The following is a 26,559-nucleotide window of genomic DNA, read 5'->3' as shown; positions in this document are numbered from 1 at the left end:
GTATTTCTTCAAGGTGAACTGACCCAAATCATTTTCCATTTCAAAACCGCACAGTCTAGCTTTGCAAAAATAATCAAACTTGTCTGGACACTGGACACCATGACTCTTACCAGTCCTAATGGCAAAAACAGACAGGATTATGGAAGATCTCTGCTTTTAAAATATCAGCCTCAGTCACCACTCGAAGTCTTTAAACAGGCCTCCTTACAACACCTTGTGTGAAGCAGTGGACCGAAACATGTAACATTAAGCATCATCAGCATCCTTTGTGTGAAAGAATTAAAAGTAAAAACACTAATTGGCCACTGGCCGTGGTGGTAACATTAATTCCTCCTTTGTGTGACAGTCAGAAAAAGAGACCGCATAAATGTGACCGAGGTGTGTAGAGAAGGATGAGAACAAGGAAGCCTCTGACACAGCAGACATCTACATGCAGCTCTGCACTTCACTGCTCTCTCCTGCATGATGCATAAACTGAATCATCCCTTTCACTCTCTACACAGGCGGGATAGTGTGCTCTCGCTTTGGACCACACTTACCAGTCTCTCACTCTCATCTGAAAGATGTCTCTCCACCGATACATCAGCCATCTATCTATCTATCTATCTATCTATCTATCTATCTATCTATCTATAATTCTACTTTGATTTTTGATGGAGTTGGATGCGTTCAAGTTATTCCAGCAAACATCAGGGATAAAACTTTTGCCCCAACTTCAGATAAAAGCTCTGGTCAGAATGGGAGAGGAGATACAGTCACACAGTAAAACTCTAGAGAAAAGTCAGCAGTCTTGGAGAGTGTCACTGATAGGAAGTCCAGCAAAATGGGATCCAGTAATCAGCCAGTATCAGCCAGACACTGAGTGCAATCCAGTGGAGTAATGTAAGTTCCCTAGCATGATATGTCCGGGCACTGAACAATCCTCTTGTGTACATTACTAATGTGCATGTTGGGAAGACCTAGGAGAAGAGTCTATTTGTCTATATATATATATATATATATATATATATATATATATATATATATATATATATATATATATATATATATGCATATATATATATATATATGCATATATATATATATCTATATATGTATATATATATATATATATATATGTATATATATATATGTATATATGTATATATATATATATATATATATATGTATATATATATATATATATGTATATATATATATATATATATGTATATATAAATGTATATATGTATATATATATATATATGTATATATGTATATATATATGTATATATATATGTATATATATATATATATATATATATATATATATATATATATATATATATATATATATGTATATATATATATATATATATATATATATATATATATGTATATATGTATATATATATATATATATATATATATATATATATATATATATATATATATATATATATATATATATATATATATGTATATATATATGTATGTATGTATGTATGTATGTATGTATATGGAAAAAACCCATTTGAATGTTAGCCCTTCCTACACTATCAGTCAAAACATAATGCAACACAGTAATTCACAAGAGGAAATAACTGATATATTTAACTTAATAGGGAAATTCCCAGCACTCTGCCACTCATTTCCTGTTCTTAAGCTTCTGGTATACAGTAAATATATAACCATAGATCACTGACTGCCAAAGCCGACCCAATGGCAGCACTTCTTGTAAGGGTGTGAGTAGTATAAATAGCAACGGAGCTGAAACAGGTGGTGCAGCCATTAACATTTGCTATTCTAGTAGAGTAGGACGAGTCAAGGCTCCACATGCAGCCTGTTGACTAGAAAAGTGTTGACTGATAAATATGACTTCGTGGCACGCCTGTCATCTCAGGAAGCCACCTGGACACATACACACTTTGGCCAGCTATGTCAAACCCCTGAGTTAACCCAGGTCACATGTTTCCACATGTGGCCTTCAACCTGTGGTCAGCATCTCCCCCCTCCAACCCCCTCCTACAACTCCATGTCACAGAAGGACTGTCAGATGTGTGACGGGACACGTGAGATGTGGAGGATCTGGTTGTCAGGAGAAGCTTCAGTGAAAACGTCTATAGAGAGAGGGACTGATCGGTCGGGTAAGCTGTGCAGGAGCATGATAATGACATAATTGTGTGACTCTACTATTTAGATGGAATAATACCATCTAGAAGTACCACATGAAAACACTCCCATTACACAGGCAAGAACTGTAGCGTATTATCACATCGCTCCCATTATAGTGACTCAGCAACAACAGAAGTAGATCCTGTTAAAACTGATAACTTCGGCACCAAATGACTTCCCCTTTGTGTTGTTTGGTTTCGACTGAACAAATACTCTCTGATCCCACACTCAGGAGTGATCTTCCACAGGCGCTGATGTGATGAAATACAACTTGCAAAGAAGTTAATGTTCCAACTTTGAGACGATGGTGCAACACGATCCAGTTTTGTCTTAAAGTTAAAATCAGAAGTCTGCATGTCTAAATTGGGGGGCAGGTCTAAAACAAAATGCCCGCCCGTTCTCGCTCGACCCATTTCACATCCAATCCCCAGACCCCGCTCAGAATAATTAATGGCTCATTCATTTCCGAGTGAACCATACAGCCGTAATTATGACCATATGCTTTTCCAAAGACTTTTAATTGCCTAATTAAATTCTTATTAAGCTATTAAACAAAGATAAGGGACATTTTGAACTTAAGTTTCGGGGGGAGTTTAATTTATCAACCTTGCTTCTCCTCTGGGGGGGCTTGTGACACCGGGTCAGAAATTGTGAGTTTAATCACAAGTGCTGAATTCTTCAAACATCAAACCTGAAGTTAACAAGCGCCTGAATATATTCGCAGATTAGTGTAATATATGGCTGTGAAAGTGGATGACTGCATTTCATCAGGTCTGTCTTCTACAAGTGTTTAAATGAACCCTGTCTCGAAAGTTAAAATGTACAAAATGATATTCCATTTCATTCAATTTCCCCTCTGTGGGAATTTCCATAACAGATGTGGACCCCGCAGAAGCCACTTGCTGATGAAATGTAAAGTAGTGAAGCTACTAGGTCTGTTGCCAGGCCTGGTATCACTATTAACGTCAAAGAGTAGGAAAAAAAAAAAAGACCAGCAGGGCCTCCGTGACGTACAGAAAAGTCCATTAATACTGAGAGGAGCCAGGACGAGGAGAAGTCACTAAAAGTACAATGACACACTTTGCTACTACGGGTCTCATCAAACTTCTACCCTAAAACTTGTGTGGAGACAGGAATTATCTGAGAGTGACTAATCTTACCAAATGATGCAGCGAGCTCCACACTACGATGTGAGATCCTCTCTTTGCCTCTTTCGGCTTTGTTCTCCATTTTTTTGGCATGTCAGCTAAATCTCCTGTCAAAACACATCTGATAAGGCTAAAATGTGGCTTAAAATTACTAACACGTTGTCATTAATAAAACCTCATGCCTAAGGGACTGAGGAAAAGTAGGTGGAAGTTTGTACTTTTCTCTCTGCGCTCTTTTCAGCTTTTAAAAATCAGTGTAAGCTGATCCACTTCTATGAAGGAGCCTGCACCGTTGATCATGCTGGATTGGCCTATTTCTTTTCTTCACTCTCCTGTACTTCAGTCACACCTTTGACTGGGAAGGGGAACACCTTCTTCTTTATTCAGTTTCTCATAAAGACAGAGGTAAGTTAATACCAGCCCTCATACAGACTCTAATACTGACTGTCTTGTATAAAACGAGTGTTTGATCAGTCATTTCAAATTATTTTAATCCTTCTAAATTCATTATTCATTAAGTCAAATGATTACACTTCTGGTGCAATAGGATATGAATTTATTTTACTATTAACTTATTTAAAAAAATCAACTTTTTTCAGAAGGTGGCATTCAGTGGTAGCATCTGTAAACAATCTTCAGCCCCCTTTTGGTCTTTTCTTTTCTGTACTACACGATATCTTGACGTGGTAAAAAACAAAAAAACAAAACATGAAACAGAAACTCTGAAAGCTCCTTCTATGCTGCAGCTGTTTTTATTTCTCTTTTTTACTTTAAATCATTATTCAGAACACAAAAATTCATACTAAAATACTGCTTATCAAACAGTGAAATTCAGTACTCTGCAATCTCTGTCCGACTCTTCACCTTTAGTTTAGTTTCTTTATTCAAAATTATCTTTGTAAAGTAAAGAAATGGTCCATCTGTTAAAAACTGCTGGGGCTTCGTATGAGTTTTAATGTACAAAGTCATCAGTGACAGACAAGATACTGGGGGAAACCTCAGAGATCTTAGTAGTTTATGAAGACATTTTCTTTTTAACCTGTAATTATTAAATCTCATGGCTCTTCAATTACAAATAAAACCTGTACATGGAGTAAAGGTACATAATGGACCACAAGATTTGTGTATTTTGACTCAAAGCTGTTTAAAGCTTTATAAAACAACAGCAATATTCTGAAAGTCCTTGTTGGACTGGAAGCCATTGTGTATACTTCAGGTCTGGAGCCATGTGATCCATTTTTATGATTTTAAAACTCAAGCGGCAGCATTCTGAATTACCCACTAAAATAAAAATAAACACACAGGATAGTTTTAATAACCCACTAACACACATACTTCTTTGGTCTTTTTCAGCTTTAAATAAACAGATTTCATTTCAGACTTGATGGTTGCTGAGGTTCAGGTCTGAGTCCTTCCCCCGAATCCTGGCTTGCTTTGAGTTTTCTGACTTTACAGACAGAAGCTGAAAGCAGATTTTTAATCGTTCTTTCTTGGCGCCAAACAAAAAGCCATCTGTTTTGTTTGGTTTTGAAGGAAATTCAGGAACATCTATTTTTTTTTACTGTTGTCTTTTATTCAAGAGACTTAATAAGTGTTTGTAGAGGATTATGTTGACTGTATCGATGCAGAAGCACTGAGATCCACTTAAAGTAAGACAGACATGGAGACAGTGATATACATTGTTAATGTGTATTACTTTAAGACACGTCTGAAGATGTTCCAGCTGTTTGCAACTGTTTCTTTTGCTGAAAAAAAAGATTTTATCTTCACAAAAGAAGGTTTGATGTCAGCTTTTATTTATTGTGTGTCCAAGTTTTTTAATCTTTTTAATAGTGACTTTATAAATGTTTGCATAGCCTGTGTGAAAGCACCTGAAAGAAGAGATACAATTTAGTCTCAACAGGTGCAGAATTTTAATTTCACAAAATCGCATTCACAATATAAACAGATCTTTACTCAGACGCCCCGATTTCCTTTCCTGGTTTCAACAGCTCATCTAAAACAAGAAAAAGTAAATCCAAGTCAGTTTCAAGTGTTCATCCCGACACAGTAGGATGAAGATAATATTTATTTGGTCGGATATTATGCAGTCCGGGATTGTAAAAAGCAACAAATTCATCTATGATTTTTTTCACGATGGAAATAAAAATACGCAATGTTGAATACATCCAGGATCTGTGTTTTTATGAGGGTTCCTGGCTGCTGCCAGACACAGGTGAAGAGCTGTTTCAGCCCTGGCTGCTGTAAGTAGGTCAGGCCTGTAGAAACATTCAGTCCCATTCAAAATCTTTCTACTTGGTTGCAATAAAATTCAGTCTGCATTCGCAGGAGTGAACATCGACCCTGACAGCATCAACTTCAGCTTCTTGCTCATGTTTATTCCAACTAATTTAATTTATTATTAGATACATTAAGTCTGTAAAACACATCTAGAATATGCTGAGCTTGACAAGTTAAAACAAAAACATCATTAGAAATAAAATGAGGAAACTAAGTGAATATCAGTGTTAATCAAGTCGTTTTCTGATGATACATTTTTTACCTGGAGCTTCTTGAAACCATCAGTCTGACACACAACTTCATGCAGTTTCACCAAATATGCAGATTAGAAAGCATATTCCTTTCAAGCACTATTTTCTTTTTTTTTTTTTTTTTTTTTTTTTTATTAAACTCAAATAATGTGATACCTTTTACTCATACTCAACTGAACATTTCCCTTTAATGAGACACCCTGATAATATTAGCTGTTATCGCTGTTTTTAGAGTTATTACATGAGATCTCTATCTACCTCTATTGACTTTACATCATACTTGCAGGGTGGTCAATCTGATGTATTTGGGGTATAGATAATAAAAGCTTCAGCGAGGCATATATTAAGGGAAAAAACCTTAAAAAAGAAAAGACTAATATTATCATAAAGAGTTGCTAAGTCACGCTCGTGAACTATAATGTGCTGAATGATATTTGCTGCCCACGTAAATTCATGGGCCATTCAATCAACAGAAAGACATTGACACATTTATCCTCTCTGAAATTGATTAGGCTGGTGTGGCATCCATGAAAGGCTGTAAACAAAGCGGCATGGCTGTTCCCTCTTGATGTCCACAGCAAGAAGCTGCATGCATTCCAGTAGCTTAGCGGCTTAAACAGAAGCTCAGGCTATAGGCCATTGGGCAAAGAGCTGCACACATCCATCACTGTGTGAGACTGATAAAAGGCTCAGAGTACACGCTCCTCTATATACTCCAGAGACAAGCCTTCAACAAAACTATAGAGTTTCAAGTTTATGAAGCACATAGTAACCCTGAAATAAGTAGGTGACTTGTTATTGCAGAGTTCACAAGCGTCTTTATCTGGACTTCTTATATGATGGAGTAATGCCATCCAAACTAGTAAATCATGTCTTTGTAAAAGGTGAACAATAAACCTGTTAAAAAAAAATCCTCTTCTTAAACAATGTATAGACTGCGAGTTTGGTTTAGAGGATGATCAAAACAACTTCAGCTTTCAGAATGGCTCTTTAAAAGAAAAGGAGTTGACCATGAGACACTAAACTCCAGATTTAAAAACAAATTTAAGATGAATTTCACTGGAAAACTAAACTCTTTCAAAGACATGTCTGTGTTTTTAAAATCCCAAGCTAAGATCAACGTTAGCTGAGGGAACGGTGTGTTCGTTCGAGCATGTTTAATCAGGTTCATGTTCACTCTTCAGTCATCTATTGCACAGCCTATCTGAAATGACACATGTGAGAACTGCTTACAGCCTTAATCCTGTTATTTTGATGTACAGTACTCTGAGCTCAAGTGAATTTACAGTGAATCTTGGCATAGAGCTAAAGGACTTTTTAGTTTTGATTTGTTTTTCTTTTCATTTGAATTAGATTCAAGCATTTATAGCTCTTAAAATCTATTAAACAGATTCTTCCAAAGTCACAGCACACTCAAAGACGTCTTTGGTAAGATGCAGATGGCATGTTGTGCTCTGAGAACACATTGATGGGAAATTGGAAGTCTGTCAACAACACTTATACTCTCTAAGTCAAGTTCATAAGATATGAGTATACAAAAGGGGAACAAGCCACACTGTGCCAACAAACAAGGAAAATGATTATTTTTGTGCCTGTGGTTGAACTGACTCATTTGCTTCTGATTCTCCATATGTCTTTGAAAAATGAGATCACTGACTAGTCCGAATCCTCAATTTTCTGACCTATTTGTTTGCCATATTGACCGCATTAGAATATCTTTGTGGGGGTAAGATTGTCCCCTTTATGTGGGGTCTGAAAGTGGGGCAGCTGCCCCCCACATGAAGTGACCTCACTTAGTGAAGATCAATAGAAAGCAGCACATTCCTCACGCCAAGTCCTCAGCAGTCACTTAAGCCTCGGTATCCCAGCCATCCAAGCCATCTTGTGAATCTCTTGGAACAATGATATTTAGGGTAAATTCCAATTATTGACATTCAACGTCCTAGACAACCAGATCTGACCCGTGGGGGCAACGTATCTGGCGAGCCATGAGGGGGAGATGAACGCTTTTCATACATGAGAATAAACAAAAAGGCATCCTAAAGCATCATTTCAGGTCTCTAATTTCAGATATTTGCACTTAACATTTTACACTTTTCTTTTGATTTCTAGTTTTTATTTACATCACATTTTACACCCTGCATGCTGCGTAATTATGGGCCCCACGTTGACCCTGAGGCTAGATGATTTAATGGCTGACTGACTGTTCCATTTAACCGGACAAGCATAATAAGAGGATTAGCAAGCTATCAGATGACGAGGTTTAGTGTACTTGACTGAAGGTGTATGTATTCTACAGTCACATAAACTGGTAGCCACTGTGCAGAATGTAAATAAAAAGAAATTGCTTTCATTAAGATGAATCAGTGTTATGAACACAAAGAATAAGCAGAACAACTTTTCTTTCATGTGTTCATAACTTAAAGACTCTTGAAGTTCATCTACTTCTGGGATTACCGTAAAAACAGGCATTCCCGTTGCTTGAGATGCAATCAGAGCCTCAACGAGTCCAAACAGCGCCCAGACCACCATAGCTGGATGAGCGTAGATGGGAGCTGATGTCATGGAGAGATAGAGGTGAAATGTTTTGTTTCTAGAAAGCCGAGCCAGCTCACTGAGATCGCTCAGCACGTAGGACATCCTCAGGTATCTTAACCTACTTTTGCAACTGACAGGAAAGAGCTGCTTATCTATGTTGCAAGCAGAGAAACAACTAAATGTTAAAATTCACCAATAAAAAAAATTGCTTTTAGTTGTAGTTTATAGGGGAGCCAAAAAAAATACGCCATTATTTACAGGGATGAGCCACGTTCCCATGAAACAAAACCAGTTCGCTCGAGTTTCGGTTTATGGGAACATGGCAAGTGCTTGTCAAAAACACTCAGGCCATTTGTTAACAAATATTAGTTCCATTTAACTATCCCAAAGTCAATCATTTCCAGGAAACATAAGAGGCTGCTCCAGATGAAGCTGTGCTCTGATGTCAGGACGTAAGGAAATGATTCATCTGATTATTTACAAACAATATGAGGTCAATGGTTTGAGCACGGAACAAGGATGGAAAAAAAAGGCTCATTAAGCATGAAAGGAAAGAAGCAGACAAATATAAATAATTTCTCTGCATCAACAGTCAATTTGGATGCTTGTCCTTGTATATGTTCTCGTTCGAAGCTCGAGTAGTAAAGCTAAATAAAACTGGGCAGTAATATTTTGTTAAGTACCAACAGAAAATACGAATTCTGAGAGTGCATCCATCCACACCTCAGGACATGTCTATAGCTCACTGGAATACTTGTATTCTATCACCTAAATGGGTAAGATCCACTGGCCAGAGCAAGTGATAGTGGGGGAAAAGCATCAACAGTGTTTCTTCCTGTGAGCTTTAACTGCACCTGCATGCTGAACAGTTTCATCCCCTCCAGATGTCTGGGAGCCTCGCTAGACCTCTAGCCAGCACATCTATAACTGTCTCCTCCATTGCCCAGACTCTTGTGGATAACTGCCAGAAAGAAAGCAGAGATGTCGGGTGATCCGAGCCCTGCAGCCACTCACGCTGCACAAAAAGTGCTGAAAGAGGCCATAAGACGGCTTGTGCGCTGTGTCTTAATATATCACATCTTCAATCCAATCTTATGAATTATTCATATGACAGTATCTACTCTGCCTCTCACCTAAAACATCTGTCCTACCAGCCTCTCTGCCAGGTCTGCTCTGCCACAGGAAGCTTTTAGTCTGCTGATGTCCCGTGGTCTCCATTTCATTTAACCCCCTTTCCTCTATCTCTTTTTCTGTCTTTTGAACTTTGGGCGCAAAGCATTGAGAGAAAGAGATAATGTTACTGCGTAAAAAAACAAAAAAATAAAAACTGAACTAGTCTGTGCATGCTTTCAAATGTAAACAGCAGCTTTGCTGCTGTGCAAATATCTGGGTTGTCAAAGCTGAAGGAGGCGTGTAACCAACTACCTCATGTGAGCTGTGGCCCAAACAAGAAAGGCCTGCGGATACAAAGAAACAACATTCCCAGAATGACTGCAGGCAACAACATTCACATTGCAAGTATCTTTTTTTCTGTATTTAATCTGAATTTGTGCCATCAACACCCATCCAAACATGAATGAGTGGAACAATCATCAAATCAATGCAAATAAGTGTCAAAATCCCAGAAAATGAGCAGAACCTTTCTGCTTTCAGACGCTGCGAGCTTGCCTGCACAATCCCCTGACTGATAGATCTTATATCAGCCTAGAATAATAACTTAAGGCAACTAGAGTGGAGTTCATTCAAATTTAAGTGATATCCAAAAACACATCTTGAGCATCTTCCAGCTGTGGGCTAGATCAGTGGTTCCCAACCTGAGGTCCAGGACCCACCAAAGGGAGTCCCCAAAAGAGCACAGGCGGTCCCCGAGGCTTTGATCATTCAGAGCTAATGTGATTAAAAAAAATTACGGCCACATCTACACAGTGTTGAGTTGAAGTGAGTCCACTGATTTATTTGTTTACATATTTATTTGTTTGTTTATTGATTGATATATTTGTTCACATGCAGCTGCTGTTTCACGAGCCTGAAAACACAAACTTTCTAAATTAAATCCTAGAATGAAAAAAAAATGGGCATCATCAAAATCTGCTACACAATATTTCACCACTTGTATCTTTGCCAAAAATAAATAAACCAATTTTAAAAAAGACACTTGAGGATACAACTAGTTCATCCAATCAATGTCCGTACATATATGGGGATTTAAGGAGGTCCGTGAGGAGGTGGAGCTACAGAAGTGGAGTCGTTCATGTCATAACTTTGATTTTTCCTGCAACATTTAATCAATAAAATGTGTCTGAGGAACACCACTCAGCAGATTATTTGTCCCTATCAAAGAAAAACAAGTTGTATGTTGTTTATTTAGCTTTGGCTTCATGGAAAGGCAGGACTCAGCCACAATACAGTATTTATGGTGAGAATCTTGCTAACGAAACTCAAAGCCAAGCAAGGTATCAGAACAGGGTTGTGGAGGGGATGCATGGCTTTTTAGTATTTAAATGAAGGGGTCTTTAAGGAAAATAGGAAATAGGAATAGGAAATAGGAAATCCCAGGGTTACTAGTTACTCATACAAGTTAGTGAAAAATACCAGGTGAATAAAAAAGGTGGGTATCAACGGTAATCCTGAACTCTGCATCACTGCTGCTCTGCACAAAATAAACCGACAGAGCATCCAATAAATGTGGTTACTCGTAAAACATCAGTTCTCTCAGCATGTGTGCTGCCCTTAAACCTCTTCCATGCATTGCTGGCTCTCCTGAAGTGTTGCCAGGTCTGCAGTGGTTCACTCTTCACAAAATGAATTCAGTTTTCCTTGTTCACATTGTTCCTTAGTACTTTAAGCAGACAGTCCAGTTGTGTTTCTTTTAAAAAAAAAAAAAAAGGCAGAAAAGCGAGCAAGTTTTTTCCAAGACTAATGCATTGACTAACTAACTAGGCCTTTGGATAAACTTCAACAGGTAGGGTTTGGTTCACTTTTGCTTGACCTACATATGCAATCGCCCCTGTGATGTAATTCTTATTGTATACCTGCACTACAAAGTTCTGAACAGACAATTTAGGGAAAATGGCCCATTGTGACTATTTAATAAAAAACATTTAAAGAAAAAAAAACTCTCGGACAAACACATATAGCTTGTTTTTATTCTGATTTCTGGAATGATTTTAGAGCATGCAGCGCCAAACCAATTGGGTTTGGTTAAAAAGTTTAAAAATAAATTGAAAAAAGACATAAAGACTTGCCACAGTTGTGGCTATTGTCATGATTATCAAGAACATATGAAGAAGTTTTCACTATTTTTTAAATAAAATACTGTATAGCAGCTATTGCAAGCTAAAGTATAGATATTACTGTAATAGTCCAAAGAAATACAACCCACTCCAAATCGTCATGCACTGCATAAAGTGTGGATGCAGCTTTTAGATTCAGTTTCAGCAACTCGCAACCATTGTTTTGATGTACTCCCTTAAAAGAAAAGGTTTAAGAGGAGTTCAGGTTCTCCAGATTTTGAAAGCATTTCTAAAGAAGCCTACAAATGAGTGATTCCTCCATGTGTTGACACACTACCCTTATATTTTGTATTGCAAAGCATAAAGCAGAAAACAGGAAGCTTTACATATTTCTTGCCCATTCTAGTGAGAAGTGTTTATAAGGGATCACTGAGTTGTTTATAGATGAAGCAAGGCATGAAATAAGTGGAAACTACCAGCATCATCGCACATCGTCTCAGCCATCCTCCTCAGCGCATTTTTCACCCGTATCTTTCAGTGGGTACCTCACTGCAAGCTCCTCCTCAGTAAGAAAAATAAAGCTGCTACTAAAGAAAAGAAAAGCTGAGCTTGTTTACAATGAAGCAATCAGATGTCTGTGATCAGAGAGAAACTGCAGGAATGTCTTTAAGGGTCAGTGGCACCATTAGCAGAGTAAAGGGCATAACCTGGAATGCTAAGAGATATCAAATCACAGCCGTGGGGGAGGGACAGGCTGTTAAACAAGGCTTGGTTGGAGGCTCATTTAATCATCTAAACTACTCACATACTCATGTCAGAGAGGACACAAACATATACTTCCACTTAGAGCTACAACAACCTGATGTACATTTGCTGCACGTGATCCTGCAGTCTTCCCATACCTCCAGGGTCGAGAGCGCGAAGGTACACATAGCTTTGAGAATTAAAATAGCACTTCATTATCAGACACATAACATGCAAGAGGAACAGGTGCAAGATGGGGAATGGAAACACCACGCAAGGGCAATTTTGGAATTCTCACACAAGCCTAAAAGAAATGCTGACGTGTGTGAAAATAAACTCTACCGGATTTTATGTACTGTTGAATTGTACGATAAAGTCCCAGAATATTTCAAGTGACGTACTTGGTGTGTGTTTCAAAAGGGGTTGAAAGGCAGTTCTGAAACAGTGGAGTGAACACAGCGATCTGGCCAACTTCCATGTTCACAGTCATTTCCCACATCATGGCACAGCACTAGACTGGGAATAAACAGAGAAGCCTGCTGGGCTCCCAGAATGCGTGTTTGCAGAGTTCCCATCAGTGAGTACACAGTAATAGGACTCCCTGAAGGCCTGTGTTTAACCTTTAGGTTACAAGTGGCTGGCCACTCCATAGCCCACCCCTCCTGCATCTCAGCTATTAACCCTTTTCTCACTCCTCTTCATCCACAAAAACACAAAACAGAGAGGAAGTCAGATAAAATCTGAAAAACACAAGGTGTAATTACGGACAAGATTAGCTACTGAAGAGACTTTGTGGTGAGGTTATTTCGTCAGCTGCAATTTTCAAGGTCTTGTCTTTTCAAGAGTCTGGTAATTACACACCTTATAATGGAAATGGGAAGTTGTGAATAGTAAACTCCATTTACTGGTGAAAATCATGTTGTATGAATGAAAAGACAGATTTGATGATTTAACATAAAGTGTAGCTCATAAAGACAACATAAAGCCAGGAGGCAGTGAGGATGTTGATGGTTCTCTATTATTTTCACAGTAGAAGAAGAAAGGAAAAGGTGTGGACATTTGTGAAGACAAGAACAGGAAGAGTTTCACCAGCTGACAATGAAGCTGTGGAATTGTCCTGATTGTTTGCAGGTGTAGTTCAGTATGTAAGTGGTCTAATTTCATTTTCTGTAGGGAACGCCGGAACAACACATTAAGAAAAAGGTTTCCACAATCAAATTAACCCCATATTCTTTATGTTGCCATTAAACATACGGTGCCAGGAAACAAATCATTTCAGACACTATTTTGGATCAAAATACTTATATGTATAGTGGCTTTGAGCATCCAAACTGCTCTTAGAGGAGTCTGACTGATGGGAGACGATTCAAGAGATTGAGTTTTAGAGTCTGAGTGTACATAAAATTGACATGCGTTATATCGCATCTTTTTTCAAATAAGAGGATTTTGTCAACATAACATTCTAGATCTTGGCTGTTAAGCTCATTTCCATCCTAAACTGTTACAAAACAGGATGTGAAACATTAGAAATTATCCATTTTTAATGCACATGCACATGCACCACCCCTCTGTTCTGCGATGTATCCAAAATATCCAGATGTAAAAACATAAAATGTTACAAACAGGAAAATAATACACAACTTTTTCATAAAGGGAAATATCAGGGCTGCCCAGTGCTGAGTAAATACCATAGACTGTTTAGGAAAGAAAGGACGTAGCCTTCGGCGGTAAAAAGTGAAGCCTATGCGGAAGTGCATAAAATTGCAGTTTCCCCTTTATCCATTAGGGGCTGGCTCCAAAACAAAGCGAATCCTTGTAGACTCTCATGTTAGAAAGGCCAACTTCACAGCAAAAATAAACATGTTTACAGCCTGGTTCAAATATCCATTTTCGGTTAATAGGTCAGGTTTACCTTCACGACAACTGTGGGGGGAGTGAATTTTTTTCCAACTTGCCTGTTTAAAAGTAATTTAATCTCGAAATTTGGCATATTTAGGGGCGTGTCCTTTTGATTGACAGGTACTGATCTGCTGCTTCAAGTAAGAAGAACGTAGAACAACCGCGTTTTTTTAACTAACAACATGACTTAGCTTTAGCCCGCTTACCCTGTTCGCTGGTTAGCTCCTTTTATCTCCAGGTTAGCTCGGTTAGCTCTTAGCTACATAAAGCTCGGAGTTCACTCGATGTCAATCATCCACCATGACGCTCACAGCCCCCCTCTCAGCTCCACCTCTTTGCCCATATTTGTATTTTCCGTGTGAGACGACGTGCACGCCTCTGCCAAAATGGTGATGGTAGGAACCACCTACTGAGCTTGAATTCAGCTCTTCAGAAACGGAGGATACGTCCATCTCTATATACAGTCTATGATAAGTACCCATGAAGACACGCTAACAAATATAAATAGGCATATGGGACCAGAAGAGGTGATTAAGCTGACCTAATGTGATCATTAGCAACAGGTTGCTCAGCAGTTTCAGCTGCTTCACAACACAGAGGACATTTTACTGCTTCTGCTTTTCTCAGTGCACCTGACATGGTGCAGTACTGCATCAAATACATTTCTCAATCTGCAATGTCGTTGTGGTTATTTGAGAAAGAGACTATCACCTTCGCATAAGTCATATTTTTTTCAAGTCTGCTATTGATATAACAGGCACCGAGTTTTACCAACGAGCCAGAGTTTCTCTGACAGCATCATACAGGCAGTTCATTGTCAAGGCCGGCGGTATCCTGAATGCTACTGCCAGCTGTTTTCTTTGTGGATCAAACCAAAAGAAAACAGCAGAGCCAAGGTCAGCACAGACGAGCTTTTCTCCTACAGCAGACAGGCCAATCTCCATAATACAAGGCCGCAAAAGAAACAAACAAAAAACAATACAGTGTCACAATCGCGATAGCACAGTTGATTATATTCCACCCTCTTGTAGAATAATCAGCTATTCTGAAAAATTCATGAAAGCTCCCATTTAATCTGCTTCTGCTGCAATTCTTGTTGATCTGTTGAGAAGCCGTTCATGTGGAAAAGCTTGGCTTGAGAGGGTTTGTGTCTCATGTCCAACTGTTCCGTTAGACAGACACAGATAGGCTTTTGAGAGGGATATCAAGTTTTCTGGAGGCTACATAAGATGACAGAGACAAATTTCCCGCTAGGGAAACTGAGAGAAGCTTCCCTTGTTCAAGTCATCCCCCCTGCCCAATTAAGTGTTTTACTTTTTGTCATCCCACTTGGCTCTTTGACCTTATCGTCTTAGATTTATGCATGTGTAGGGTTTGACTCTCAAAGGCCGTTTCATACTTTAAAGTACTGAAAAATTGTGTGCTTACATAAGTTTAAAACGTCACATGTTTTAAAGTGCATATAGGCATAACTTCAGTATGATGTGGGAGCTTAAATCTTTGGGAAAAAAAAGGTTTTAGGAATAAACAATATGTGCAAATTTATACCATTTGCATTTTTAATTAGGAAAATAGAACAACAGTCAGATATGTAATCATTTAATTATTCAAATTTCAATTCAACAAAAAGATAATAAACATATTTTAAATGTTATGTTGCTGATATATGCGGCTTGGGTTATCAAACTCTTAATGACACAAAACAAAAGATAAGAAGCCTGAAAGCTGTCTAAGTAAACATTACTGAGTGTGTAAGAGGATGTAAAAGTCTTCTGTTGACCTCACTGACTTCATAAACTTGTCCATTTATGGTTTGTAACCATTAACTGCCACCCACACTCCCGACAACTTTGGCATCGCTGTTGATTGTGCTGCCAGCAGTGTGTGGGTGACAGATTTGAATTTCACTCTGTAACACCTGATGCTTCCATGTTGTTCCAGCATCGCATCATGAAGTCCTATCCTGTTTCACACTACAAAAAGTACTCCAGTTTTACCGTGCAGACCCTCAGCAACCACAAGCAGAGAGGCAGCTGAATTTTTTTGTGGATATTTATACTCTGTCTTGCTTTGGTCCATCAGATTTTCCACACTAGGTTCATGAAGAGTTTCCTATAGCTACGTTCACTAACTCTTATTTGCAGAATGAGGCTGTGCTTGCAGACACAACTCACTCCTGATGAGTTGTGGCTAAGCTTAAATGGTTGTCCTTTTGTGCTTTGCTGTAGACACTCAAGGCTTCAAGTCTAAAAATATAACACACCCCGGTAAATAGCTGAGATTCTAAAGAAAGGATGAGACCAACATTACTTTTAATACAAGGGTATCTCCTCTACATATGCAGGCAGCCACAATTGAAAGCACAACACACATGCTCTCATACAGATTGCTTGCAATGAGACTGAGTCTTTAATAACCCCCTTGCCAGGCTATCATCTTACTATAAAGACTGGAGCGGGGTGAGGGCTGTCTGGTCTGCCCGGTATCACCTCACACCCACTTTTCCCTTTAAACGAGAAACCAACCACACAGGCTCCCTCATAAAAACTTAATCATTCTCTAACAAGGAAGCTATGGGCTATCCTGGCATCACACGTAACCAGAACTGCACTGTCCTCGCATCAATAATTCATGCATCTACGGCACCACACACTCAATGAACAGAAGGGTAGTCTGTAAGTGTTACTTACACTCTGTGCCAGCCATGCATGAAACCAAAATTCACTTCTGATCTACAACAGATCTCCTTTAGGTGGCAGAAAAACAGACCAGCTCCTCCTCTGGTAAAAGTTAGAAGAAAATCCACATGAACGGCGGATCTGGAGCTCTGTGAGATGACAGCTCTAATTCCACAGGTCTGCACTCTGCCTCTCTATGACACTGTGTGATACTACAGCCTGCCCCCGGCCGCTCCAGTGGAGCTCACCAATCAGAAAGCCAGAGGGAGGAGACAGAGGGAGGGCAAGTTGTAAGAAGAAAAGGCATGAAGGTTTGTTCACTTTTCTTTTACAAGCAGGATGTTAGCTTAGCATTCAGGAAAAAGTTATAATAACAAAAATAAGTATAAAAACAACCCCTAATTTTTTTTGTGTGTGTTTAAAGTTTAAATCAATTAAATTTATTTAACAAGGAGAACAATGCAACTTTTATCTCTTCTTCCATCAGCCTTAACTTAAGTCAAAGATGTTACTTTTGGACTAATTTTACTCAGTTAAGTATAATTAGACAGAGCACAGTCCTGATAGCATGTCTGCTCCGCAGCATCAGGACATTTCACCCAAACACACTAAAAGATGTTCATGAACAGCCCCGAAACACAACAGTGATGAGGTCTGATCACAAACCATTTAGTGTGTGGCACCACAGGACAATCCGGCATTCACAAAATAGGACTTTCAAAGTCTCCATTAAGTAAAACAGTCAAGTAAATACAGTACAAGTCATGAGACTTTTCACAGTCCTGTCAAAGGGAAATTCCTTTAACATTATGCAAAGTTAAAGTTTTTCATGCAACATCCTTTAAGAAACCAAATTGATCATTCTCACAAGGACTCTTCTTTCCACCCTTTTGAGAAATATGCAGTTAATTAAACTAGACTATAAAACAGCAAGTTAAAGGTTAAACCAACCCATCTTTAATTTATCTAGAATGTTAAATAGAAAAGTCACTGCATAAAGTGTTCATCACTGAGCGTCTCCATGTCAGACAAAGTCCTAATAGCATTAAACACACCCATAGATGGGGACCATGTTTTTTTTTTTTCTCTCTCTCTCTCTCTCTTCTTTTATCTCTCTCGGGAGTCCGCATTGACTGCAGGTGTTTGCCTCTGAGCCAGCTGTTTGCATCATTATAAAGTCAGTTACTATAATTACCATGTATCTTGGCCAGGACTTCCTTGCAAAGGAGATTCTTAATCTTTAATTTCATCTGGTTAAATAAAGCAGAAATCATTTCAATAAAATCAAATAAACTAAACATAAACCCTAACTTAAACCAACCAAAGAAATTAATTGTGTTCCATGCTCAGAATAAAGTTAAACATTTGTACCGTTGAGGCACATGGCTGAAAAAACATTTGTGTCAATCAAACTATCAAATTTCAAATCTGCTATTAAAATCCAATCATTGACTTGAATGAATGTGAGGCCAATACATGGATATTCCCACATTCTTTCCCTCCATGCAGCAACATGCAGAAATTACAAAAAATCTCCAAATGTAACACAATACGCAGCCCTTTCATATCTCATTACTACAATTTGCAGATATAAATATATACTTTTGTTATTTATCACTTGAGAAAACATTTTTTCGAAACATAAGGTGGAGTCAAACGGATGCATCTACTTAGAAAAAGTATCTACAACCACAACCAAGTGTTTACATGTTTGCTTCAGAACATTCTTTACTTGTTCTAGGTTAATCTGTAAGAACGTATGCAACAATCTGATTAAAAGTTTATCTTAAGTCCAAAACATTCCAAAGCTGTATATTTGTATATTCCCTGCACAAGTGAACACTTTAAAATCAGTTGCACATGTTTCCCAAAACAATCCTATGCCTTGAAGATATGTGTACATGAAAGGCATATCTAGCAGACACTGCTCTGTGTGACATTTGACCGCAAAGTAGTTCTAAAATAACTCTGGCAAGGTCACAAAAAGACAGATGTGATGCAATAAAGCCCCCAGACTGAAAGGCTCAAACTCACCAGCACATATGTTGCGTTAGTTCAAAAACTATGTAAAATATAAACTGCTATTTAAAATGATCACCAATATGCTGTGAGGAAAACAACAACACATTCTGATGCATGTGTACCATCAAGACAAAGAGAAATTTGTGCATGTATATCACTTGTAAAAAAAAAAAAAAAAAAAAAGACATACAGTTGTTAAAAAAAAACAAAAAAAACAAGTCTGGTCAAATAACTTCACGTGAGAGCTCCAAAATATTTCCAGTGTAAACACAGAGAAGTATAAGATGGCAGGAGTGTTGAGACAGGAACGCCTGTTTCTAAAATAGCAGATGCTAATTATACACTTTAGACAACTGCTAAGGAGGGAGACACCATGTCAAGTTTGAGGTGTGGGGTTTCTGAAAGCCGGTTCGTGTGTTTTTGTGCAAAGTTGCGATTCCATGCAGCCACCTGAGACACTGTGAGGACACAGCGAGTGCATTCACTTGACATCTTCTTTACAGCTGCCATCAAGCAGATACCTCTCTCGCTTTGGGGTGAGTGACACACCTCTGGGTGAAGTGGACCACCTGCCACTGTCATGCAGAGATCCACCTGTAAATAATCCATAGGCCATAAAGGACTTCGGCAGCAGACATCTAAATACATGTGACAGACCCATCAAACAGATGAAAACCATCCTGTTGTATGCTAATATCTTTGCTCTCAAAATTTCTCCTCTTATTGCTAAAGCTCCCAAAGACTTGCACCCCACCAGCAACAATTAGTAAACATGGTAAGAAATAGTTAAAATACAGAGGAGATACTTCAGGGATAGCACTGAAATATCTAATTAATCAGTATAATTGAATTAAAGATGTATAATACACTTAACTAAAAAGTTTGAAAAGGGAAAAAAAAAGAAGGTAAATGGAAGTTTTATAATCCTCGCTGCTCCATCTTTTACACACAGCGTTGAGACGAGCAGGCAGGTTGTTCAATATAAATAAGAGTTGGGGAATTAAAACCCTGTAATAGGCCCTTTTGTGCTGTATATATTATCATAATGCTAACATGCTAGATAGCAGCGTTAGCCTCCTCAGAGCCAGTCAAACTGACAGAAACACAAGACAAGTAAGGAATGTTGCCATCTCAAATTTAAGTCCAGGATTCACCTTTGTGCTCACAAGTTATGCTGTTTTACTGTGTCATTGTGAGAAATCCCAGTCTTCCACCAGTAGCGCATGTTTGTTAGCATAGCACTGCCCACTGTGTTGAAACAGGGTGGTTTTTGCGGTGCATGTGATAGAAACATGTGACAGGCAAGACCAGTGGATGACTTATTTTATTGCGTTTGTCTTTGCAGAAATATGCTGTCCCAATGATAGACATGTACCTGTATATTTGAGGGTAATGTGTTCTCTCGTTTTGTAGTGAGGCTACCTCTGGACCTGAGACAGTCAAACACTTTTCTCTGGACTGTCAATCTCTTATCTTATTTTTTTTTACTTGGAAAGAAGCACAGTGAACTGAGACCTTAACAAATTGTGTTTATTTATTTATTTTTACAGTAATATCTTTTTTTCAAGTTAAACTGTCATATTTTTTTTATGTTTTGGATGCCTTGCCAATACAATAGTCACCAACATTCAGCCTGACATTTCAGCTCTGGCCATCTGACCAACTCTTTGCAGGAGGATTGTACATATCTTAAATTAAAAGTCACAGACCCCACCCACTGATTCTTATTAAAGTATCATTAACTTATAGCTCCTAAGTGAACCAAACATAAAAAAGGATAACATTTTTCCTATTATTAACGAATAGGTGAATGAGCTATAAGGAGAAGAGTCATTTTGAGTTAGCAAAATGTGACACACGACTTAGGTGAATGACTCATTTTAGCATAGTGTAAAACCAGCACGTCAAATGGTGTGTAATACAGTGTACCCAGCATGTGATCAGTCACACATTCTGCTGGCACATTGGTGTATAAGGATACTGTGATTGTTCATCCTGTGTTTTGGGGTTTGATGAAAAAATGAAGCTGTGTTGGCCCAGCATGACATAACCAAAAGCCTTACCAGTCTCCTCTCACATGAAGCTCTCTAACAGAGAAGGCTTTTGGGATGAGTGCCCTCTGGCAGGAGGTGCAGCCAAAGAACAAACCCCAGTGAGGTGTGAGTATGTGTGTGTGAGTAAATTTGGGCCATCTACAGAATGACTCACACCAGGTCATTTCATTAAACTGTTTCAAACAAGCTCATTTTTTCTTCCTTTTATTTGCTAATCTGAAACTGCCTGTGGAGTTTCCTGCATTACCTTTACATGTTTACATTCTTGCTGGACACCTTGCATGACTTATAACGTCAAGCTCCCTTTCACAACATTGGACCCTTCCCCTTGTTTGAATTGGTTTCTCTTCATAAAGAGAAGTAATATGTGATCGTTTAGACAGACAAAATAGTCATTACATCAACGATTAGTCAAGCCAGAGAATATGGCACATCTCCAAAGCAAGCAGGTCTGTTTGAAATTCAACAGAGCGGGAGGAACAGCTCGAACACTCCTCAGGTGGCCCACCATGTTCATGGCAGCGGCTCAGCTCTCCTGTATTTTCCAACTCTGGTCCCCCTCCCCCACACTTACACACCTCCTCCACCACATACAGTAACAACTACGAGTCTGAAAGCACAGAGCTCATGTCAAAGAGTCAAAATGTAGGCAGAATAACTTTGTACACTGTGAAATTGTTGATGTGGTAGCTTTTTCCAAAATCACTGGTTGTATTAAGTCCTTGCACAACAATAGATGAGTGAACAGTAAAGATCTATGGAAATTTTAAACTGATAAAGCAGCTGCAATAATGTAATGAAGTATGTTGATCTAATCTGTAAATCAATTTTGGTTCCCTTGGTAATCCCCAGATGAAACATTCCTATTGAGACCATTTTGTCCATACCACTTCGCAATTTAGTTGTGACATAATCCAGAATATGGCATCACGTATTAAAGCTGAATCTGTGAGCTTGATTTGATTACTTGCTCATAAATATCATTTTCCATTTTAATTTTACACACCCATCGCATTTTCGCTTTTTGGTGTTTTGTATGCAAAATGATGAATTAATATAGCTTGGTAAGGACTCACTATATTAATCAATAAAGAATATCTATAATACTTCTCTATTCTATTCTATTCTATTCTATTCTATTCTATTCTATTCTATTCTATTCTATTCTGCTGTCATCTAGCAGACAATTTTATCCAAAGCGACTTACATAAACATGTAGTGACACAAAATCAAAGTAATTAATTCACATTTTTTTCTCTATTTACTTATCTTTAGCTTTATATAATCACATTTTTGTTGTTGTTTCTAATTAAATACATTTGTATTAACATACATGCTGGATAACATTTTATATATAAAGTTGTGATGGTAATGCCTACACATACACCAGTTGTAAAAGCTGTTCTGTGTTAATCTGTGCCTTATGCTGTAATATGTCAAGTCCCATAAACATTTAACAAAAGGAAGAATAGGATAGGAAATGGTCAATTTGCTTTTTGAATCAAAGTTAAAAAAATAAAAAAAAAAGCACACACACAGGATTTACTATAAATTTCTTTGTGAGTTAAGCTGAGTCAATGGGCTCCTATATCAGCTCTGTCTGGCATCTGTCCGACACTGGATTTGGGATTTAGGGGAAAAAATAAATTACTTAAAAAAACAAAAAAGATGCATATTATTGTTGAGGAAACTGCTTTTAATTTGAGCTTTGTATCAAAATGTCATTGTTAGGGACTAGCAGCTCATGATCCTTTTCTCAGGTAATGCACACAAATAAATTGCTAACCACAGGCTCCCAAGTGACCAAATATCTTCAACTGCTTTCAGTATAAATATGAGCTATTTCCATGAAGAAAACATTTACTACATCAAAAATTGTTGCAGGGATTCTCTTTACTTAATCCAAACAAAAGTCCCTCCCTGGAAAAAAAGAAAAAAAAAAACATCCTGGTCCCAAAGAGACTTGTTAGTTCATTAAGCCAATTACTATTAAAGAGAAACATTATTCTCTTAATGCTCTGTGTACTCAGGGAAATGGCTCAATGAGACGAATGGATTGTTGGACTAAAGGAAAAAGGAAAAGACTGATGACGAGACCAAAACAGGGAAAATCCTGTGGATGAATTAGTTATAGGCTATCTACATGTGGGGCAGACAAAACATGAAATATTTACTTAGAATCTCATACGGGGTAAGAGTTAAGGTTTTAAAAAAAAAAAAAACTCCTTAAAATAATAAATTACTGCGTGCTTGCAGCAACCCAAATATAAAGATCAGCCACAGCCCTGCACACTGGTCAGAGACAATGAAAGTAAGGCAAAAGTGTTTGACTAAGCATCTCTGAGACACTGTAAATCTCTACTGATGTCAGAAGTGGTCACAATCTGCATGCAGATAACACCCACAGCTCTGTTCATCTCAGCTCATCAGTACACACCCAGTCTTTGTAGAACACAGGTCAAAGTGAGCCATATGTTCCAAGGAAGTAAGAAAAATTTTAAAAACAACAAGTACAACAGGACCTGAGATCTTTAGACATGTCAAAGCTTTACTGAAATCTCCAACACACACAAAAGATGAGAAATTATTTCACACTCAAGGTAATTGCAGATTTCTACAACACGCGCTGAATTACCCCTGAGCCAGCACAGCGATCTGTCACATCTTTACCATGGAAACCAACACCACACTACATGCACACACACTGAGAGAGCAATTACCATGGTATCGAGCACCGTGGCGATGAGAAGCTTTCAGCAACCAGACCAATTTACTTAGAAGCTGACTGGACAGTCAGTCAACCTTCTATCTGTCCATCATTTCTCATCCCTCATCTCTTTTCCCAAATAATTTCCTCCGTTATGAGACAGAGTATTTACCTTTCATCAGCAGAGAACAAGGACTTGCAGCGCTCAGTCGATTAATTTTTCAGGCAAGTGGTGACAACAGTAAAGAAGCACTGCAGGAATCCCAAGAGATGCCCAAGGATGCAGCTGAGCCGGCATCGCACGCACGCATCCTCCACCACTATCAGGCACCAGTGAGAGCAGCAGCAGCAGAAGCAAATCGGAAGGGGAGGGAAAAAAAAAAAACTATAAAAAAGCAAGAGAGGGGGTTGCTCTATCAGCAGCAGGAACATTACATCATAGGCTGCTGCTGTGGAAGGGTGGGAGAGGAGTGGACAGAGGAAGGGAGGTGCTCCTTGTGTCGGCACACTCCTTGTCAATGTTTCAGTGCACGCACATGCCTAAATCTAATATTTATGATTCTGTGACTGTGAAATGCTTTCAGTGGATTGAATCTGCCCTATTAAATCATTTAGCCAGTTGCCCTTAATTGTGTACAAGCGGTGGGGTTTGTTGCCAGGCTGGATGATGTACCCTATTATATAGTTCATCCCTTTGGGGCAAAGACTGTATACATGTGTGTGTGTGGACGAGTGTCTATGTCTAAGTGTGTGTCCAGTGCATGGAAGCCCATGCATTGTCCATTCTGTGTTGTAATTTGATTGCGTGACCAGTGCCTTCTTACCAGTGCTCACAAAGCATGCTGAATTCAACCTCTGATAAAGGTCATCTGAGACTCCTTTAGGCAGTTGACAGTGGAGAGGTGCAACTGTTAAAGCGATGATTTATATAAACTCGCCTGTCAAAACAAATTTGTCAGAAACTGCTGCGTGAATCCACTGATGCTCTGAGCGCATCTGGAGGCATGTCTGGCGATGGAAGGACTGCTGTTCAAGTGACCAGCTGCTAACCACCTGCATGTTGGTGCAAAGTAAAGCAACACCAGCAACAATACTTAGAATTACTTGACCTCCTTATTCCGAATTAATATAATCACATGTAAAAAAAAATAAAGAAAATAATAATATAATTATTGATCATTATTATATCATTTTTTTTTTTTTTTTATTTTTTTTTTTTTATTAGTAGTCATAGTCATAGTCGTAGTAGTAGTAGTAGTAGTAGTAGTATATTTGTTTATCATTCATATATAACATAAATAATATGATACAAAACAAATCACTAAACCAACAAGTCATGTGTTCAGTTTATATCCTGCCAGAGACAGTTGACTGTTGTGAGTAGTGTTGGGTGTACCTCGATATGCAATTCAAACCTTCACGAGTACTCTTTCAAATCTGTACGACGCTGTTGCTGTTGACATTTAACCTTAACACAGAGAGAAGGAAAGGTGGATGAAAATGCGCAGCTCATTCTGTCTCAGCCACAGTTGAACCAACTGGCTTCAGCGCAGGTCTGGATCATTCTTCTGAATCTGTATTATGACAAATAATCCATGGTCTGAAAGGTGCAACTCCTGGTTATCTGTGTTTCCCTCCACCTCCACTGGTTTACTTTTCTTTTTTTTTTTTTTTTTTTTTTAATAAATCCTTTTTTCTTTTTTGTCTTTTTTTTTGTTGATGAAAGTTTTATTTTTAGTAATATTTGATGCTGAATTTATGGATGCGTATATGAAGTAAACAATGCCAAGAATCTGTTTTACTTTTTACGTTTGACTACTTATGTTGAGATTAGGATTTCAGGATGTGGTGATATACGTAGTTTTAACTCACCTGTAGGGGCAACATGAGGCTGTGGTTCATGGAGCTGTGCAGTACAACAAGGACATCAACACAAAAATTAATTGTACTAAATTCTACACAAAAATTTTTATATACTTATCTTTTTGTTGTTGATTTTGGTTTTTTTTTTTTTTTTTTTTTTTTTTACAGTAAGTTGAAAAAAGTAAAGGAAATGGGATTATTGATTAAATTAACCTAAATTTTAATCAACTACCTACAAAAAAGTCACATTTAGATTACTTGTGAAAATATTACATATAAATCAGACAACAAAAATAATCCCCAGCTACAGTCCAAAAGGTTTAAAATTTTCTGAAGCCATCTCACAAGAAATTACAACATGTAATAGTTTACTGATTGTTCTCTAACTTCAACAGACCACGGCTGTTTTGTCACTGTAAATTTAACACACAAACCTACCAAATAAATAAAAGTTTCATTCTGCAGCCCTAACATTAAGCCTACTATACACAAAGATTGGTGATACAGTGGAGCAAATGATAAAAAGAAGAAGAAGGAACAAGTGTCTTAAAAGAAGAAATTCTAGAGAAACTCAAGATTTCCTGAACCTACCAAAGAACATGATCTATCACCAAATAAGTCATACAACCAACAGCACTGTGCATAGTTGAACTGCTGCTAAAAAATGTGCAATTCTGATCACCACTAGGAAAAATATCTTTTACATCTCCCCCTTCATTGTCTGCTATGTAAGTGTAAACAAAGTCATTGACTAAGTGAGTTTGATGGGCAGTTGTCACAGCATGCTTTGGCTGTCAAGTCCAAATGAAGGTTCCCAGTTTAAACTGCAGTGAAGATGACACAGCTCATCCTGAGGGGAAGCAATGACAGAGTACAAGCACCATTTAATTTAAGACCCGATGGCCATTTGAAGAGCAAAGCCTGTCTTCTAATGCTCATGAACAACTTACATCTGCCATCTGTAATCTGCACTCATGTTCTCCACACA

The 26,559-nt window shown here is 38.1% G+C and overlaps 1 protein-coding gene across 1 annotated transcript in view; it reads right to left on the bottom strand.

Moving 5' to 3' along the window:
• Positions 1–17,087, bottom strand: part of sema4ba (sema domain, immunoglobulin domain (Ig), transmembrane domain (TM) and short cytoplasmic domain, (semaphorin) 4Ba) — a 38,597-nt gene extending 21,510 nt beyond the window's left edge. Inside the window, exon 1 of the mRNA XM_079255304.1 lies at positions 16,938–17,087. The gene's annotated coding sequence lies outside the window, so the exon portion shown is untranslated. The remainder of the gene's footprint in view (positions 1–16,937) is intronic.
• Between the last annotated feature and the right edge of the window lie 9,472 nt (positions 17,088–26,559).

The sequence above is a fragment of the Telmatherina bonti genome (genome assembly GCF_933228915.1).
Source record: "Telmatherina bonti genome assembly, chromosome: 2".
Taxonomy (NCBI): Eukaryota; Metazoa; Chordata; class Actinopteri; order Atheriniformes; family Telmatherinidae; genus Telmatherina; species Telmatherina bonti.
This window is presented reverse-complemented; position numbering and strand designations above follow the sequence as displayed.